The sequence below is a fragment of the Lipotes vexillifer genome, unplaced genomic scaffold (genome assembly GCF_000442215.2).
Source record: "Lipotes vexillifer unplaced genomic scaffold, Lipotes_vexillifer_v1.1 scaffold224, whole genome shotgun sequence".
NCBI lineage: Eukaryota > Metazoa > Chordata > Mammalia > Artiodactyla > Lipotidae > Lipotes > Lipotes vexillifer.
Window position 1 is genome coordinate 242,956 of NW_006775984.1, and position 16,197 is coordinate 259,152.

Below are 16,197 nucleotides of genomic sequence, written 5' to 3' on the forward strand. Positions count from 1 at the left end.
CCATGCCACTCTCTCGCTTTGCTCCAGCTTACCCTTACCCCTCCCCATGTCCTCAAGTCCATTCTCTAGTAGGTCTGTGTCTTTATTCCCATCCTGCCCCTAGGTTCTTCATGACAATTTTTTTTTTTTGAGATTCCATATCATTACTCTGAATTCTTTTTCAGGTAGACTGCCTATTTACTCTTCATTTCTTTGGTCTGGTGGTTTTTACCTTGCTCCTTCATCTGCTGTGTACTTCTCTGTCTTTTCATTTTGCTTAACTTACTGTGTTTGGGGTCTGCCCCCAGTGGGTAAGGTTGGTTCAGTGGTTTGTGTATGCTTCCTGGTAGAGGGGACTGGTGCCTGTGTTCTGGTGGGTGGGGCTGGATCTTGTCTTTCTGGGGGGCAGGACTGCGTCCAGTGGTAAAACACTTTTATTTTATTTATTTTTTTTGCGGTACGCGGGCGTCTCACTGTTGTGGCCTCTCCCGTTGCGGAGCACAGGCTCCGGACGCGCAGGCTCAGCGGCCATGGCTCACGGTCCCAGCCGCTCCGCGGCATGTGGGATCTTCCCGGACCGGGGCACGAACCCGCGTTCCCTGAATCGGCAGGCGGACTCTAAACCACTGCGCCACCAGGGAAGCCCAAAACACTTTTATTTTTAAAATGCTGAATCTACTGCTACTGTTGGAGGGTCTCCTACAGAGGCGGGGGTGGCTGTGGCTCACCACGGAGACAAGGACACTGGCAGCAGAAGTTCTGGGAAGTACTTCTTGGCATGAGCCCTCCCGGAGTCCACCATCAGCCCCCATGTTTTCAGCATTTTTATGGATTTTGCCACATTTGATTTTTGTTCTCCATTCAACTTACATTTCAAGGATCTGCTTTTCCCACTCCAATTGGGGGAGGCGCATTGAGATTCCCTGCAGAAACATTTAATGCCAGTGTTCTTATTTTTTTAATTTTCTCTTTTTTTCTTCCCATTAGAACGATTTACTTCCGCCTGCAACTACAAACGACTTATTCCAAGTATCATGCAAAATACAATTTTCCATCCCTGGAATAAATTTCATCTGTGATTGGCAGTGGTTGCTGTTCTTCTGTGCCACGCAGTGTGTGAAGTCAAAATTTCTGGGTATGTGTATTGCTTATAAATAAATTTTTATTTTAGAACAAATTTTATGTAAGTATAGTTGATTTACAATAAACTTTTAAATGCAACTATTATTTTGAAACTGCTTTATGTGTAATAAGAAAGTTTTCCCCTGTCCATCATTTACAGACATAGAAGGGTGAAGTAGGCATATGAAGGCTATATTTGCTGTGCCCTAGCTGAATCCAGTTATTTTACAAATGAGAAAAGCTGAAGTTATTTTCCTATAATCACAAAACTGGATGCATGGGATATTGAAGAAAGCAAAATATGACTAATAAATATTAGGAAAAAATGGTAAAAAAAAAATTCAGTGAGTTGAGTTGGATTTAGAATCTATGTATTCTGCTTCCTAAAACAGTACCTTAGGGCTTCCCTGGTGGCACAGTGGTTGAGAGTCCGCCTGCTGATGCAGGGGATACAGGTTCATGCCCCGGTCCGGGAGGATCCCACATGCCGCGGAGCGGCTGGGCCGGTGAGCCATGGCCGCTGAGCCTGCGCGTCCGGAGCCTGTGCTCCGCAACGGGAGAGGCCACAACAGTGAGAGGCCCATGTACCGCAAAAAAACAAAACAAAACAAAAAACAGTACCTTATTTTCCCCCTAACTGCTTCATCTAGTATGTTCAGAGATGTGTTTTTTACTCATCACCTACAAATGGAAATCATACTACTCACATGAACTTTAGGTAATTCTTTAAGAATCTTGGCGGAAGCAGAGAAATGACAGGTGAGACAAGCCCACTGTGGTGGTTTGAAGTGCAGCAGAGGCTGGAGCTCTCTAAGCAAGAAACGGAACCAGGCACATTAACTCAAGACATGATCTCCAGGCAAACTACTATGGATACTTGTTTCTACCTTTCCTCCTCCACTTCCTCGGTCCTCATGCCATTTGACGTTGTTGCACAGGCTATGACAAGCTGCTGGTTACACATGGGAGTGAGAAAGATTACCAAAAAAAAAGAAAAAATGGACAGCCTGGGAGGTTTATGTGAGGGAGGGTGATGTTTTTTCCAACTATGGGAGATGTGGTAGGCAAAGTACTAAAGATGACCCCTAAGACTGCCATCCGCTAATTATTCAACCACATGCTAATCTTGGCACTGTTGTGAAGTGACTTTGCAGATGGAATGAAGGTTGTGGGCTTTAAATGGGCAGGTTCTCAATGGGAAGATTCACACGACCGTGAAAAGAGGAGAACTGTGTCCGGCAGAAGGAGGATGAAGAGACAGAGAGATGCGGCAGGAGGAGAGACTGCAAGTCCTCGATGCAGGAAGAGGGCCACAGACCAAGGGACGCAGTGGCCTCTAGAAGCTGAGGATGACTCCTAGCCAACAGCCAGCACAGAAACAGAGACACCAGTCCTATACCTGCAAGGAACTGAATTCAGGCGAAAACATGAATGAGTTTTGAAGCAGATTCTTCACAGAATTTCCCCATCAGAACCCAGCCAGCTGACATCTCGATTTCGGTCTTGTGAACCTCGGAGTGGAGAAGCCAGCTAAGTCAACCTGAACTTCTTACCCATAGAAATGTGTCATTCCAATAAATATGAGTTGCTGTACATTGCTAAGGTTGTGATAATTGGGTCCAGCAGTATAAAAAGCTAATATAGGAGGAATGAGTATGTGCTAGGACTGTACCAGGCCCATATTCTCCCTGAGTTCTCATCACATGCTGCAAATCCCTCACATTTTACCAAAGTCTCTTAGTGTTAGAATCTCCTTGTGGTCATCTTTGTATCTCCTATGTCTAGTTAATCCTTTGGCACCTGAAAGTGATATAACATAAGCACTAAGATAGCACTTAATTTTTGCTACTTAACATGTATTAACACTAATGTTACTTAACATATATTAAACAATCCAAATCTCATGGGATCCCCTTTGCCGTAGGTATTATTACCATCCTCATTTTACACAGGAGAGGACTAGGGCACGGTGAGTTAATCCAGGCAGGCTAGCTGCACATCCCATGCTCAACACTACATTATGTTGCTATTTGCTAAGTGGATATACTGACACCCACAATCATCAAGGAATGTTGGCATTTGCCACTGTTGAAACTTCCCCTACTTGTTTTGCTGTCACTCATTAGTTTCCAGCAATGCAATGCCTCCAAAATATAGCTCAAGAATCTGCCATGAATGATAAGTAAGCATCATATACCATCAGTGGAAAGATGTGTTTTTGAAATGTTAACTACTGAATTATTTTAAGTCTCTCCAAAGTGCTCCAGAGCAATACTTTGACTTTGTCCCTGTTTTCCCTGTGATTCCTCCCAAGTATTAAAGGATTCAGAAGTGTCAATCAGCATTAGAGGGAGTTTGGGAACCTGTTCTGTCTCTGGGAGGAGGTATCTTACCTTCTAGTGTGCCCTGATAATAGGGCATATGATGTATTCAGAGATGGAAATGAGTCAATTCACAGATGTGGAATGTTGATGCTGCTTTGCACCTGGATAAACTGTTTGAGGTATATTTTCTTGTCCCAATTTGCTTTTCTTTCTGCCATCATAGCGGCTTCTCTGTCATCCCTGCCTAGGAAGGTGTATTTGTAAGGGCAGAAAATGAAAGCAAAAAAATTTCCTGGGGAGAATTACTGATTTGTATTGTTCTAAGGGCTTACACAATATCTGAAAGGATTTAAGACAGGGTAAAGAAAAATAATTTTGTGGGAAGAACAGATGTGGATGAAAATAGCAGAAGGTTAACAGGGTTTTCTCTCTGATTCACCTCGGGAGGCATTAGAATTATGGAGAAAAAGTGATCTCTGGGTCTGAGCATCAGGTACTGCAACCAAGAAGGTAATGCACCTGGAGGGGAGGGGCTATGGGGGGTCACTGGGAGATGCATCTTAGCCAGCCCTTCTGTGGATGCTTATACTCTAGGTGTGGCATAGGTACAATGGAGGGTTACTCCTCTGAATGCACATTGTAGATGGTGACACACTAGCAATTCTATGTTTAAATTTTTGAGGAACTGCTATGATATTTTCCACAGTGGTTATCCTATTTAACATTTATTTTCTTTTTTAACTTCATGTTTGCTTCCTCACTGGGCTGCAAGTTAAGACTTCTATGGGCTGGCCATTCAAGCCCATGTCTCTAAGACTAGTTCACAATGATGGGCATACAGAAGCCACAGTAACACTTGTTGACTAAATAAGTAAATAAATTCCACATGTATAAACTATGACCCGTTTGACAAAACTGGAGACAACAGACTTCACAATTTTAAACTATATTATAAAGCCGTAGTACTCAAAATGGTATAGTACTGCCGTAAAAACAGACACATAGATCAATGGAACAGAATCCAGAGTCTAGAAATAAACCCAGGCATATATCGTCAGCTAGTATTGGACAGGGGAATCAAGAATACTCAGTGAGGAAAGGATGATCTCTCCAATAAATGATGTTGGGAAAACTGGATATTCACAGGCAAAAGAATTAAACTGGACTGCTATCTTATACCACTCACAAAAATTAACTCAGATGAAAAACTTAAATGTAATGCCTGAGACTGTAAAACTCCTAGAAGACAACATAGGGAGAAAGCTTCTTGGCATTGGTCTTGGAAATGACTTTTTGAATATGACACCAAAAGCACAAACAACAAAAGCAAAAATCAAGTGAGACTTTATCAAACTAAAAAGCTTCTGCATGACAAGAGATAATCAACAAATGAAAAGGCAACCTCAAAACAGTAGAACATATTTGTAAACCATATATCTTATAAGGAGTTAAGATCCAAAATTTATTAGGAACTTACACAACTCAATAGTAAAAAAACAAACAATCTGATTAAAAATGGGCAAAGGACCAGAATAGGCATTTTTCTAAAGAAGACATGTAAATGGCCAACAGGTGCATTTTAAAGATGCTCAACAACACTAGTCATCAGGGAAATGCAAATCAAAATCATAACGAGCTATCACCTGACACCTGTTAGAATGGCTCTGCTACAAGAAACAAGAGATACCTCTGAGAACAGGCATCTGGTTTCTCTTATTTTCCAACATTCCTTTTCCCATTCCGTTCACTTAATGTCTCAAAAATGAAATTAAGCCTTGATCCCTGTCTTTCCTTCACGCCCCACATCCAAACCTTCAGCAGATTCTTGTTTTAATAGAAAAATATAATCTAGAATGTACTCACTTACCCTGACTTGGCCAAAGGTGCTTCCCACTGCAGGACACACACAGTGGACCAGGAGAAACAGGAAAGAAGAAATGCAGCGACTTCTGTATTGGCATCACTATGTTGCCAAAACTTTCATCCGGACCTTGAAAACAAACAAACAAACAAATATTACAGGCCTAATCTGAGGGAGTGCAGCCCACTGTTCACTCACAGACCATAATGGAAGAAACTGCCTCTCTGGCCTGTGTGGCCTCCTTTGGTCCATTTCTTTGTTCCATTCTCCCTTCTTTCCTCTCTCCTACTTTCCCATTTTCTCTATTCACTCTTAATTTACTCTGCTTTTATGTTATCTTTCAGTTTATTACTTGAACTTTTATAAAACAGATATTATCTAAATCACATAATTTTGCATTTTTCTGACTATTTAGATTCAATGTTCAGAAGTTTAAATAACTACGTTATCCGCGTATTGTCCAAGAAGCTTATATTTGGTAGCTAAACTGTTTCCTTTATATTTATTGCTTCCAAAAAAATTTCCCTAAATTTAGGTAAAATAAATGAAGGACCCCTCAGTGAGCAGGAGACTGTCAAATATAAACTCCCTTACTGACATTTTCTTTTCCTTTTATTGGGGTAGGATATGACACAGGTATGAAAAGTAACAGTTGCCAAAGTGAACTAATGAGTATATTAATATTTATAAGGTGATCATTAAAGCATTAACTTTAATTTGAATGATAATGCTATGGGCAGACTTGCCACTGTATTCATTTCCATATTCAGACTTAATCCCTGTAAAAAAAAACTGTCCAAACCCAAGCCCCCCTTCAACGGAATATGATGAACAAAGAACTTCGCTAATCACTGCTGGAACATGATCTTGAACTGACTGCACTGTGGGAAGACAGCCTTGCTTTTATATACTACTGTCATTGTTTGTTTAATACCCAAGATATTAAAAAAAGAGAGAGAGAGAGAGAATTAGAGAAATATACACTGCACTTTCACTATAACACACTTGTTAGAAATCCTAGTCTCAGAAAATGTTGCAGATAATAAAGAAAAGTGAGTCTTTGATGATATAAGGCAATTCATTTTAGAAATACATGACGGAAGTTTTGAAATAACTTGAAGTGTTATTTAATTATTAGTTCACTGAAATTATGTATTACTGTAATAGCTTTTGCATGTAGCATTGTTATTTTAAATTACTGGTGGTATAAACACATTTTTACGAGTCCATAAAGAAGTAAATTTCTTGTACCAGGGGTTACTAAAACTAGTACTATCCTGTACTTCTTATATATTTGTGAACTGAATTGGAAGAACAATTGCAAATGTATATATTTATTCAAAGTAATTTTTCCAACTTTTATGGTATTTGATTATAAACTCTTTCTTGGCCTGTTATTTTGATAAGAATACTGTGCATCTGAGATACAGGTATACAGCCTTTAGTGCACATTACGCATCATTAAAATCAAAATGATGATTTCTAACTTGTTTGTAGTTGTGAAAAGTAGATGCTTACAAATATATAAAGTGTCTAACAGCACTTGGAACACAGACGTTGCAAACAAATATTGCCTACCATCATCATCATTATCATCATCAACATCATTATTACTATTAGTAGTATTATATATTAATATTTATTTCATACTCTAACTTTTTTTTTCTGTGTTTAGTATGAACTACATTTCATTCAAGCTACTTTAAGGCAGAGATCACCTATTTTGCATTTTACCTGGAACCTAGGACTGTGCTGAGCACACTGAAAGTGTTCAGCTTAATTCAGTTCATCAGACATTCATAAAATGTTAGATTTGCCCATTGTGTGTTTAAAAATAAGCCTAAGCTTCATTAGGCAGCTCTAAGCTACACAGTGTCCTCTCTTTTGTTTTGTCAGTGTGATCTACTGATTAAAGTGGGCAGAGTAAGGAAGGATGGATAAAGCCATGTCTGTGACCTTTCTAATATCTTTGGTCCCCCTTCCAACTTAACCTTTTGCTTTATTTGACTGTCTCAGAGACCAGTGCTGTGTTAACGACCCTTGCTTTTCTCTGATCCTCTTTCCAGGCTACAATAAAGTTCTGGAAATGTGCTGATATTCATAATTTCTAAGTTAAATTGAGCTTCACTGTAATTCAGCAATTGTGATGACAACAAAATGGCAGAGTTTCTTCTCCATCACTCTTTTCCTTCAGGGTCTAGGAAAGTACCACATATAATAGAAGACTAGAGATAGATATCCACAAGAATATTAATTTAGGCAGTGTGAATGTTATATAGAGTGGGTGTTATAATAATGATAATATTGTCTATTAATTACTGATCATTTGCCAGGAATTTTGAGATATATTATGCATATTATCTAGTTAATTCTCATAACACCCTGTAAGATGGATATTATTACTCAGTGCAGAGGTTGAATAACTTGCCCAAAGTCATATGACTAATTAAGAGGGAGAGTTGGGACTTAGAGTACAAGTCATTATGATTTCAAAGTTCATTTTCCTTCTACTCTGCTGTGTTGCACATCTATTTCAGGTTGTTATCTGTTTTCATACTTTTATACCTTTATATGCCTCTAATTTTATAACTAATTGTACTTCCAATCACATCCTTGATTGCTGATTTTAACTTTATTTTTTTAATTAAGACTTTAGTTTTTAGAAGAGTTTAAGGTTCATACAAAACTGAGGGAAAGGTACAGAAATTTCCCATATACCCGCTTCTGCAACACATACAGTCTTCTCCATTATCAACTTCTTCTACCAGAGGGGTTTATCTGTTACAATTGATGGATATACGTTGACACATCATAATCACCCAGAGTCCATATTACTATGTTTTATTTTGAAATTCAGAAGAATCAGCTGTGATCTTCTTCCCCCTTATCCATCTATGTATCCATCTATGTATCTATCTCTCATCCATCCATCATCTATGTACCTATTTATCTATCATCATCTCTTTATAATTTTCTTTATGTTGTCTTGTAAAAATGACACCCCTCTTTACTTCTAAAAATAACACTTCAGCTTCTACTTTCTTTTTTTAAAGGGACTTTAAAAATAATTAATTAATTAATTTTTGGCTACATTGGGTTTTCATTGTTGCGTGTGGGCTTTCTCTAGTTGTGGCAAGCAGGGGCTACTCTTTGTTATGGTGGGTGGGCTTCTCATTGCGTTGGCTTCTCTTGTTGCGGAGCACAGGCTCTAGGAGCACAGGCTTCAGTAGTTGTGGCACGTGCGCTCAGCAGTTGTGGCTCACGGACTCTAGAGAGCAGGCTCAGTAGTTGTGGCACACGGGCTTAGTTGCTCTGCGGCATGTGGGATCTTCCTGGACCAGGGCTCAAACCCATGTCCCCTGCATTGGCAGGTGGATTCCCAATCACTGCACCACCAGGGAAGTCCTCAGTTTCTACTTTTGTCTACACATGGCCTTACCAGTTTTTGGATTTTATTCTCTGAAAACAAAAGGCATTCTAGTTTCCTTCATGAATGCACATCTCCTCTATATTAATGAATGACACATCTGACTCTCCCATCCTGAGTAAGAGGATGTGAATGACACCACTCAAGAGTTGCCCTTGATTTTAACTTACCATTTATTGTTCTTTTAGAATTCAAATGTGTGTCTCAAAAATTCTCAGTCCATGTCTTATGCTCCATACTCCATCTCAGACCTTCTACCAGGCACCTCAACTAAATGTCCCAAATTTAATGTAAGTTCTTCAACTTATGCTAATTCCCCCACTTCCCAAATCAGGTAATGTCACTCTTCCCAGTAAGTTTTGAGTCACCTTGCCCTTTCCTTCCTTTTAGAGGTGCTATTTCATCTAATACCAAACCCAAATAATTTTGCTTTTAAAATGTCTCCATCTCCTCCTCTTCCATGATTATTTACCTAACTCAGGATTTTATCATAATTTGGAAAAATCCTTTAAACGACATTCATACTGGTCTCTTTGCCCCATTCCTCATATTTCACAGATAGGATCTACTCATTCTGCTGCTAACATCTAGCTCCAATTTCTTGTTCCTGTTTCATCTACTGACCTTCTCTTGATTTCCTTCTACCTTACTCTTTCTACACTAAACTTCACACTTCACTCAGAAAATACCCTGCCCTGTTAGGTTCTTTTTTTTTTTTTTTTTTCTATTGTGATGTTCATCTTCTTTCTACATCTGTTGAGATTGCCAGTCATTTTTCAAAGTTTATGTCAAATAACACCTCAGTAAATTACTTCCTGATCTGCCAAGTAGAATTCAAATTCCTCTCCACCATAATTCTGTAGCAATTTTAACAGACTCTAATATTATAGCAATGCTCTGTTACCATTTTATTTAGAAACTTAGAATATAACCTCTATGAAGTATAAAAATAATAACAGTCTTCTCATTTTCTTTCCCAAGAACACAAGCACAGGTTAAAGTACATATTTGATACTCAATAACTGCCAGTAACTTATCTAAAAGTCCTGATCCTGGGAATCAATCACCTTGTAGATAACTTCTTACTATAAAAGCTCTTTACAGTGATATTTACTCACTATCTTCTCTAGCTCTTTTCCTACTCTGATGCACACATAGGAGAAATCACAGGCTTTACATACATTTAAATTCTATCTGTATAATTTATAGCTATTGATGTTGGGCCAAATTATTTAACTTTTTCTGACTTGTGATTTCTTCATCCAAAAGCTGAAAATTTCATTATTCTGAAGATTAAATGAGATGACATATGTGACCTGTCTTACAGGACCTGATACATATGCCATGCTTTGTAATCATAGCTTTCCTTCCTCTCTGCCTCTCCTTATTCATTCAAAAATCTAGTTCCGGGGCTTCCCTGGTGGCGCAGTGGTTGAGAGTCCGCCTGCCGATGCAGGGGACACAGGTTCATGTCCCAGTCCAGGAAGATTCCACGTGCCGCGGAGCTGCTGGGCCTGTGAGCCATGGCTGCTGAGCCTGCGCATCCAGAGCCTGTGCTCCGCAAGGGGAGAGGCCGCCAACAGTGAGAGGCTCGCGTACCACAAAAAAAAAATCCAGTTCCCTATCACTTTTATACGGTGAAGTTTCCCTAACATTCTCCCACTCAGAAATTCTGATTTTCTGTCTTGATTTTCCAGTGTTTTGTATCTGATCATTTAAAATTTTGATTCTGGTCTTCTAGAAGGCATATCCCATGAATTACTCTTACATTTTCAAAGCAATCTGACTAACACTCCATACATACCAGTACTCAATTGCATTTTCATGACTGAGAAGCATTATTGGAAGATGACATCATGTGCTGGCTCCCCTGGGCAGAGCAGAAGCAACAACAGTGCATGAGGCCTGAGTCTCCATTTTCCCTGAAACCCCTACACACCCTAACGCCCAAAGTTCATTCACCTGGCCTGGCCACTTTAGAGAAAGAGAGAGGAAGCAGTAGACTGAAGAGAACTACATTTATTTTAAAATGTTATCCAATTAACAACATGTATTGCACGCTTATTTTTAGAAAATGTATTTAAAACTGATTAGATTTTACTCTATTTGTAACAAGATATCTATTGGGTTGGCCAAAAACTGCCTGCAGTTTTGAAGTAAAAAGAAAAGACACATTTTTCATTTTCACCAATAATTTTATGGAACAACATATTCACACTTTTGTTCCACTACCTTCTACCATTTTTTAGGCAACTTCATAATTCCATCTTCCCAAAACTTTTTACCTTTTTGAGCAAAGAACTGGTCCAGGTACCTTTTACAGTCTTTCAGGGAATCAAAATTTTTTCCATTAAGAGACTTTTGGAAAGATCAGAATAAACGGAAATCTGAAGGTGCAATGTCTGGTGAATAAGGCAGATGAATCAGAACTTCCCAGCCAAGCTGTAACAGTTTTTGCCTGGTCATCAAAGAAACATGCGATCTTGATTATCCTCATGGAAGATTATGCATTTTCTGTTGACTAATTCTGGACGCTTTTCATTGAGTGCTGCTTTCAGTTGGTCTAAATGGGAGAAGTACTTGTTGGAATTAATTGTTTGGTTTTCCAGAAGGAGCTCATAATAGAGGACTCCCTTCCAATCCCACCATACACACAACATCACCCTCTTTGGATGAAGAGCGGCCTTTGGTGTGGTTGGTGGTGGTTCATTTCACTTACCTCACGATCTCTTCTGTTCCACATTATTGTACAGTATCCACTTTTCATCGTCTGTCACAATTTGTTTTAAAAACGGAACGTTTTCATTACATTTAAGTAGAGAATCATATGGGGAAATACGGTCAAGAAGGTTTTTCCCCTTAACTTATGTGGAACCCAAACATCAAAGCGATTAACATAACCAAGTTGGTGCAAATGATTTTGAACGCTTGATTTGGATATTTTGAGTGTGGTGGCTATCTCCCACGTGGTATAACGTTGATTGTTTCTCAATTATTGTTTCGATTTGATCACTATCAACTTCAACTGGTCTACCCGACCGTGGCGCATCCTCCAGTGAGAAATCTCCAGCAGGAAACTTCACAAACCACTTTTGATACATTTGATCAGTCACAGCACCTTCTCCATATACTGCACAAATCTTTTTTTGCATTTTTACTTTTCTTGAAATAATAAAGCATAATATGTTGAAAACGTTGCTTTTTTTCTCCCACCTTCAATATTAAAATGGCTACACGAAAATTCACCAATTTGGTAAGTCTTTTTTTAAATGTATGCTGATATGATAGCTGTCACATACAATCTAACAAAATTGTTTCAAATGAAGTTAAAGACAACTAAGTGCTACTAGAGCCATCTTATGGAAAAAAAATGAAAAAAACTTTTGGCCAATCCAATATTTATTTCATTTTGAAACATTTATTTCAATCCAAAATTCAAACAGTAAATCAGGCTTGTATACATGACGTATACTTAGTAAAAATAAATGAATACGTACTTAATAGTAGTAGTGTAAACAATTTTTGTTTATCCACTTACTCTTATTAAAGAAATAAACTTTCCTCTTATCAGAGGAATACATTCTGGGGGTCTAATGCATAGAATAGTGACTGCAGTTAACAATGCCATATTGTATACTTGAAAGTTGCTATGAGAGTAGATCTTAAACATTCTCAACAAAACAAAACAGCGTGGTAACTATATGAAGTGATGGAGGTGTTAACTAACCTTTGTGGTAATCATTTTTCAATACATGCATGTATCAAATCATCTTATTGTATACTTTAAACGTACACAATGTTATACATCAATTATATCTCAATAAAGCTGGAAAAACTTTAGGAAAAAAAACGCATGTAAGAAATAAAAATAAATTTAAATATAAGATAAGCATCAGAGTAGGCTGTATTAAAAATAATGGATTAGAATACAGTGGACCAGTGTTCTTTCTGACTTAACCAGAAGATTAATTCCTAAGTATTACATTTCATGACAATGATGGCTATAGTTTATTAAGTATTCACCAGGTATTTTAATTCACTTCCTCATTTAATCTTAATAGAAACCCTATAAGGTAAGCGCTGTCATTATTGTCTTTTCATAGGGTAAGCATAGTCAGTCTAAATAACTTGCCCAAAGTCACAGAGCTAGTAAAGGGTGATGCAGGACCTTGAACTCAGGTTGACCTCAAAAGCCATGCTTACAGAAGCACTGTGCTCTTCCTACTCTGGCTTAAATTTGAGTCGACCTGAGAGTGTTTTGCCTTCTGACCTTCCTATCTATACCTCACCTTCCCTAGTTTTACATAATAAAAGGCAACTTAAAAGCAAAAAACATTGTAGTAAGTGCTAAGTTTGCCAACTGGCTCCTTTATCAAAGTGAAGCCAATTAGAGTTTCAAAGAAAGAAACTTGAAAAAATGTTGGAGATTATGGTTAGGCTGACAGTTCATTCCACCTAATTCACAATGCAGGAGAAATGTCACCACAGATGGTTGAGGCTGAAAGGGAGACAGATGTCACAGAGTCCAGTCCCCTAATTTTATAGAAGAGGAAATTGAGGCCCACAGAGGTTAAATGACTTGCCTAAATGACTTGCAATGAACAATAGCAAGAAAAATTACCACTGCAAATATGTAGTATTTCAGGTTTATTATGGAGTTTTGTGGGCTTGCTTGGGAATATAACTATTATTTATATCACTGTGTTTGCAGGAAAGTATGTGGTAAAAAGTTAAAAATAACAACAACAAAAAAAACAAACAAAAAACAAACCCACTACTACCTCATCCACTAAAGGAATAAAATAAGAACTGAGTAGGTGAGGCAGGATTAGAACAGTAGGTAGAAAAGAAACAGAGAGGTTGAGAAATGTGAGAGAGAAAGGAAATGTATGATTACAATGAATGACTAATGTGCCATAGCTAGTGCTACACACATTGTTTTTTTCAATAACTGTAAAAGTACATTTTTATTAAATGGCCTGAGCTTGATACAGAAGAACTTATTCTTGGAAGACCAATAGACCATTGCAAAACATATATTTTTCAGACATGGAGTTCCTGTGAACATTCTAGACTTTTTGCAGCAACAGAGAATTTAAGTCCAAATTAATGCATTAACTCATTTTCAAATTTGATTTATACCAAGTGCTTACCATGTGCAAGGTATTAATGCATTTTGGCTGTATATCATACATTCCTTTTTTGGTCTTTACATTTTCATATATTGCCCTACTAATTTAAAACATCATTTACCATTTCATATGCATTTTCCCTTGAACACACTTACTTTTAGCTAAGGAACGAGGAAATTAATTGTTCAGGGACTTGCTACTCTTAGCACTTACAGCATTAACAGGAGGAAGGAGAGAACCACAGGAGAACAAAACCACCAGAGTACATCCAGGAGCGTACATTGATTCTGTGAGCGTTCATAATCCAAAGAAGGATGTGAATAGCTCAGAGGAGCCCGCCTGCACTTAGACCTCTTCTCCCGCAAAGCCATAAGCAGGAAATGCTGTTACTGCCTTTGCAGGATTGGTAATGACGCCTTCGCCTGCCTCCCATGCTGCAGGTAATGGCTCACCCATGCAATTACCTTCTTTTGTCTTCTCAGAATTCAAGATAAATTATTTCAACCTCTTTGCAGGGGGCATTTGAAACCAAAGTTATTTTTAGGGAGAAATACATTTGTTCATGTAAGATGCAGAAGTTGTTGCTCCTCAGGCAGCTGAGGGAAAGTGAAAGGCACTTCCAGTCCTTTTAAAAGGCAGATTCTGATATTTAGCTTGAGATCAAAGAGAAACTCAGGAAAGGAGGGGAAGTAGAGGATAGACCAGAATGTACAGCACTAGACCCTTTGAAGGCACTGCCATTACATTTCTGATCTTTGAACTCAGCAACATATTACATGAAGATAAGCTGAATCCCTTGCAATTGTGAAACCAACAACCAGATAACTTGAACAGTGTGTACCAACATTTAAAAGAAAAAAGAAGGCTACATTCTTAAACATGATTAATGCAGACAGATTTTTTCTTATACCTGTAAACACAATGAAAGAGATTAAAACAGTTTCTGGTATTTATGGGGTCAAAATCATGGCTTTTGGGGGAACGTCTTGCAATTCTTCCAGCCCACATGGAGTCTTTTTGGTATAGCATTATATTTAAACACTCAACTCTGGACTCCATCTACCTGGATTTGACTTCCAGTATCTCTACTTATCAGCTGTGAAAGCTTGAGCAATTTGTTTAACTTCTCTGTGCTGAAATTAACTCATGGATATTAAAAAAAAAAAGGTTAATAGGATTAGCGCTGATTTTGAAAGGTTGCTATGATTAAATAAGTGCCGTATCATAAGCTCAATAAATATTAGGTATTATTATTATTCATCACATTCTGCAGCAAGATGGTTTTCTTTCTGAATGACTTCATTTTTGAACAATGTTACAGACAAGGCTGCACAAACATACTCAGCTGAATGTACAGCTGAAACTAGAATTCGCACTAAACGACTTCCAAGCGCACATCTAACAGAAATCCTGGTGTCTAAGTCTTGACAGACCGCGGATGGCTCTTGTACTGAGAGGAAACTGATTCCTCCCCTTTCTGCTTGCTCAAATTCTAAGAGGTGAGACAAAAACAGAGCAAAACAAGACAAACACACAAACAAAAAACAGAGACGTTTCGGCAAAAAGGCAAGTTACTTGGGGCTTGTACACATTCCCCCTCAGTCAGTGAGACTGCTGTAAAGTTTCTCAGCACCTGGTATTGATCTCAATTACACCCTGATTGTTTCCTAAATTTATCCTACCTGAAGCGACAGAGGCTGGAAATCCATCACATTTTATTGCCTTGACTATGGGGACACCCACAAGATACAATTTCAAAGCAATGTGCACAATGTCAGGTGTTTCATAGTGCAATTTAATCCATGGGGAAAGAAATGGCTGTGAGAGCAAGCACTTATTTTATTCCTTCCCACCTCTATCTTCACCTTTGCCTTGGTTGATACATATTTATCATCTGCTTGTATGTTAATGTATGATTTTTCCTCTTTATTTTCTCTTTAAGTGGTTCTGCTGACACAATAGACACTGATGAGATTCTTAAACATTGTGGTATTTAAAGGAGAAGGAAGGATTCAGGGCTCTGATATTAAGCACGTATTCAGAGGAAAGAATGATATTTTCACTGTGGTTTTAAGTATGTGAACCAATTTTGATTGAAACCTATAATTCTGGGGTAATGGTATGTTTTATCCAATTTGTTTGCCATCTGTTAAACACGTATGCTAGGACTTTGGTTTGGATGCAAGTTTAAACTTGATATATCATTATAGCAATAGTGCTTTAAAAAGTCTCAAAATATATAAATTTAAATAATATGGCCTGCAAAATAATTCTCTTAGATATTGTATGATAAATTTTGATCCATGCCCTTTAAGTTTTATACTAGATGAATGTTTTTATGAACCACGTTAA